The sequence below is a fragment of the Humulus lupulus genome, chromosome 6, assembly GCF_963169125.1.
Source record: "Humulus lupulus chromosome 6, drHumLupu1.1, whole genome shotgun sequence".
Lineage (NCBI taxonomy): Eukaryota > Viridiplantae > Streptophyta > Magnoliopsida > Rosales > Cannabaceae > Humulus > Humulus lupulus.
The window spans coordinates 12289824-12295786 of record NC_084798.1 but is presented as its reverse complement, the minus strand read 5'-3'; positions in this window follow the sequence as shown (position 1 = coordinate 12295786).

The following is a 5963-nucleotide window of genomic DNA, read 5'->3' as shown; positions in this document are numbered from 1 at the left end:
CAGTGGCGGTGAAGGAATATATGGTGGTTGTGATGATCGTCCGAGCGTGAGGTCCCCAAACAGATCTCGAGGCTGTGGCTGTGGCGGAGGCTGCATCGATCCTCCTGGAAAATCGGTAAAACTAAAATATTGTGGAGGAGACTGAGAATGGGGTCCAAAAATGTATTGGTTTTGATACTGAGGAGGTTGTTGTGACGACATATGTGGCGGATACATTGGATGAGGCTGGTACAGCTGCTGCGGCGGATACTGTGAAGGAGGCTGGAACTGCTATTGTGAAGGAGGCTGATACTGCTGTGAAGGAGGCTGATACTGCTGTGACGGAGGCTGATACTGCTGTGACAGAGACTGAGAAGACGAAGCACATTCGGATTGTGGTGGCAAATGCCTCTGCAGAAAACTGTCAAACATTGGGTTATACAATTTACTGGGATGCACAGTTGTCGAAGTCTCAAACGTCTCACGAATTGCCTTCACCAGCAAAGCCATAACTCTCATATCTTCATTAGGCGAAGCAGCAGTATTTGCTTGGGACTGACTTTGATCTGTAGAGCTAGAGGATGTCTTTTTTGCCTTCCCTTTCGCCCTATATCCCACTCCTCTTTGGTAGTCAGATCTCTCCCCGAGTACTTTACTTAGTATCTCGTATTGATCGACCGGGGACGAATCAACACCAGATACATTTAGAGATGCCTCACTCTGCTGTTGACTTTGCCTCTCATTCTGTGACCTCTCAACCTCAGCTGCCATTTTTTCCTGTATAAAGATAACATTATAAACAAAAATTAGAAACATTATAAACATTAGAAACAAGAAAAAAATACTATTCACTTACATAATCTTGTTGAGCTGCCTCATTGACAAAAGATTTTTGTCGATTTTCTCATATGAGCATCCCTCCAAGTATCAACAACATGCGCATCCGGGTTCTCCTATACAAATGTAAACAAAATGTTTCAGAATGTGTTATTTTATAAAATTAAATTAACATCTTCACTTACATATTCGTGACGCTTAGCTGCCAACGACTTTGTGCCTTGTGTTGTTACATACTTCATTTGTCTTCTGTTTGTTTGATTTTTAGCGGAACGAGCCAAAAATCTTTCGCTCAAAAACATTTCACAAATAAGCTGCCAAGCCTCCTTAGTGCAATGGTTAGGTGGCTTAGAGAGGACATTCTCCAAATCTTCTGGTCCAGCATAATGATTTTTGAAGTGTCTATGTCTATAGTTCTTTCTCTCGCGATATCTTTCCCTCATCTCCTTGTTGAGAGTTGCCAGAACTGACTCACGTTGTGGATGACCGTCTATATTATAGTAATACTGCATTAGGAAAAAAAGTATTAGATAACTTGTAAATAATGGAATTAAATAATGAAAAGTACAAGATTTGTAATTTTTTTACCCTCATACGATTAAGCACTTGATCCTTAAACTGTTGAGGTACATCAGCAAAATCCAAATAATGCCTCAGACACAACATGGAAACTAGAGTTCCCAACATGCGAATAAAAGCTTGATCCTCCTGCCCAACCACTTTGTTGGTCACAGGATCAAGCTCTAGATCCAATGGTTTCCCAGCTTTTTTCCTTCGTTCTTCAAGAACATTATTACTAGCAGGGCCACGACCTTTTCTTCTCGTCGACGGGGCTTTAAAATTTATTAACAATAATCAGTATTAGTATTAATGTTATATTTATCTAAAAATATAATTTCTAAAAATAATTTTGATATGCAATATTTAACCTGACTCGCAAGATGTTGGTACCCTAGAAGGATCTGGCGGGTCTTGACCCCCACCATCTCCGCCATGATAAGTAGCTATATCAACTGACATTATACTTCAGTTTAAAATTTATTAGTTAGTAATTAGCATTAAATAGAAGTATATCACATTGAATTCATAATAATAATAATTACAAAAAAAAACTTCATTATATTTAAATATATAGTTCTGTTACACAAATAGAAAAAACTAAACAGAGTAATCACTATCATTTCCATCAGTAATCGGAGATACATTTTCATCTTCACAAAGCTCAAATATCTTATATTATAATTACAAAAAAACACTTCATTATATTTAAGTACATAGTTCTGTTATACAAATAGAAAAAAACTAAACAGAGTAATCACTATCATTTCCATCAGTAATCGGAGACACATTTTCATCTTCACAAAGTTCAACAACCAATTCATCTTCTGCATCTGCAACGTCCTCATGTTCTAACATATCAGCTTCGTCGTCACCATCTTCATCAGCTCCAACATATGCAGCAGGTTGATCAGATTGCATAATCAACTCTCCGAGATCCACAGTCAACAAAAAATTTGATGAACTTGTTTCATGTATAACATCATTAACCTCATCAGAATTGTCCTTAATGTCCCAAATCTGTCGATGATTAACATCTTCTACAACTTTCCAATCACGACCTCTAAGTAAATCATCGAGATAGAAAACTTGCTTAGCTTGAGTAGCAAGTATGTACGGCTCATCTTTGTACCATTCGCCATTGACGTTTATACTGGTGACATTATTTTCAATGACTGTTTTCTTCATTCTTGGATTTGTATTAAACCATTTGCACCGAAATAATGCCACTGAATATGCACCAGTGAAAGAAAGTATCACCACTTCTTCAAGCGTGCCGTAAAAATTAAAACCTTCTGTTCCGGCAGCAGACACTCCACTATTCTGTGTGGTGCGCTTTTTGTCTCGATCGTGTGCAATAAATCGAACACCATTGACTATACAACCTTGGTAAAAGGTTGACAAATGATCTGACCCAGATGCTAAAGCTAATAGTTCATCACCGTTATCCAAAGACCCAAGCTTGTGCAGGTCATATATCTAAATACATAGAATGATATTAGATTCACAAAATATATCATTAATAAAATCACTGTTCAAAGTTCAAAGCTACCTTTTTATGAAACCACGAACGGAAATTTTTCCTATGCAAACGATCATGATCACCATCTGGGTATTTTTGTTTAATCTCTTGTAGGTGTTCGCTGTTAATTAGAATAGTGTTACGATTCTTGATAACAAAAAAAATGATAATAACCACACATGTTCTAATTTATAAGAGAATAAACTTACTCTAAATAAGGCTCAATTTCAGGAGAATTCTCAAGTATGAACCACTCAGCTATTTCACGAGTCTTATGATCGAGAGTCTTCAAAGTTCCCTTTGTGAGTGGACGACATTGAGATTGGAAAACTGCAAGATTTCGTGGGATATAAGTTGCATCTTCATTTCGATCAAGACGGTTAAATCTTGTTTTAATGCCTTTGAAATACATTGAACAAAAGGTCAAAGCCTCGTCTGCAACATAGCCTTCGGCGATCGACCCTTCAGGGCGAGCTTTATTTCCCACATAATTCTTTAATTTTTTCATGTATCTTTCAAAAGGATACATCCACCTCATAAATACCGGACCACCCAATATTGCTTCTTCTGGCAAATGCAATACCAAATGAATCATTATGTCAAAAAAAGCTGGAGGAAAAATGAACTCCATTTTACACAATATCTGAATAAGATCATTTTGTGCTTCCTCCATATCTTTAACATTTAAAGTCCTCGAACATATTTGCCTGAAGAAATTGCACAATTCTGCAATAGTGGTCGATATAGATTTTGGAAGAAACTTACGAACACCGAGAGAAAGTAATCGTTGCATTATCACATGACAATCATGTGACTTCAACCTAAGAATATTTGTATCATTCTCGGACACTTTCTTCTTCAAATTTGAACAAAAACCATTTGGAAATCTAACTCCTTTTATAAACTGACAAAACTGTTGCCTCTGCGCCGGAGTTAACACATAAGGAGCGTGCGGCTTCATCAGCTTCCCATTCTCATCTTCATAAATCCACAATGATTCTCTCACACCCATCTTTTTCAAATCATGTCTGGCATTAGTGGTGTCCTTAGATTTATCATTGTCTAAGATGGTGCCAAGGAGACTATCACACACATTCTTCTCAACATGCATGACATCTATATTGTGTTTTAATTTGTTTGTACACCAATACTCAAGCTCGTAAAAAATACTTTTTTTCCTCCAATTACCTTCATCTACTCCTCTTTTACGTTTCACACCCCCAAACTGGACATGTTTTCCTGGAACTTGCGCTGCAAGAGCATTAACTTGTTCTAGTATATCCTCACAAGTAAACCGTCTCGGAGGACGTCTTCTCTCAACTTCTCCATCGAACTCTTTGTCTCTTCTCATTCGATGAGTACTTGACAAGAATCTTCTGTGACCAACGTAAGAAGTCTTACCGATCACTCGGATGGAAGTTGTGTCCTCATTACACGTAGGACAAGCTTTGTATCCCTGACCACTCCATCCAGACAAACTACTGCGAGTTGGAAAATCATTCACTGTCCACAAAAGGGCTGCCCGCATCTTGAACATCCTGTTGGTCGTACTATCTCTTGTATCAACTCCGTTAACCCACAGATCCTTCAACTCATCCACCAATGGTTTCAGAAATACATCCATGTCCTTACCGGGTGATTTTGGCCCAGGAATAAGGAGGGTCAACATGAAATAATTGTCTTTCATGCACAACCAAGGTGGCAGATTATAGTTTGCCAACACCACAGGACACATGCTGTATGCAAGATTCATGTTGCCAAATGGATTAAATCCATCAGCAACTAAGCCCAGACGAACATTTCTGGGATCCCTTGAAAAATCAGGATGCTTGGCATCAAAGTCCTTCCACGCAGAGCCGTCCACCGGGTGTCGCATCACCCCTTCATCTTTTGATTTCCCGGCGTGATGCCATATCATGTGTTTTGCTGTAATCCTTGAACTGTATAATCTTTTCAACTGAGGGGTCAACGGAAAGTAACGCATCACCTTGTGTGGCACTTTTTTTCCTTTCGTCATTTCAGAAGTAATCCATCTACTACTTCCGCATACTGGACATGTCTCTTTAGATGCATGCTCATTGTAAAATAAGCAGCAATCATACTGACACACACGAATGGACTCGTATCCCAACCCTAATTTTTTCAATCTCTTTTTCGCCTCGTAGTACGATCCGGGGATTTTGTTCTCCTTAGGAAATGCAAGCTTTAACAACTTCAGCAATTCATCAAATATGTTGTTAGGCATCTTCCCTCTAACTTTTAGATGCAATAACTTTGCTAAAAAGTTCAAGGATGAAATCCAATCACAGCCAGGATACAACTCCGCTTCAATCTCCTCAAATAACTCGTCATAATACTGACTCCCACCGGGATCCCTTTCTACTTCCTCAGTTGTCGGTAAAAGGAAGTCTTCCACAACTTGAATCATCTCATCGTCTTCATTCTCATCAACCACCTCATCAGCAACAATTTCTTCCACCTCACCATGAAAAATCCACTTATCATAAGCTTGATGAAAACCCCTATCGAATACGTGTGCCTGAACTACATCCAAAGATTCAAATCTATTATTATTGCATCTCACACACGGGCACCTAATTCTTCCATCAGAATCTTTATGTTCTGACGCCATCCTCAAAAAAGCTTGCAGACCATTCCAATATTCTTGACAACCACGATTTCTCAATGTTGTCCAAGTCTTGTCAATCGCTATCTAAAGTGTTATAAGAGTGTGAGTTTTAGTAATGTGAATAGAAATGGATAACAAAGGAGATTTGTTATCATTTTTGAAATCTTATGCAATATTATAATATCTTATGCTATTTTATGATGTTTTATTTGATAATGTTATTTATAAACAAATTAATTTTTTTTTCCTAAACTAATTTATTATTTATTAAAATTTTATTAAATATTATATCTAACTTTTATTATTTAATTAATTACATTATTATAAATTAATTAAAAAATAAATTATTATTTATTCTTAATTTTTTAAACTTTTATTAAATATAATTATCAATTTCTATATTCATGTAATTTATAAATTATTATTTATTCATAATTT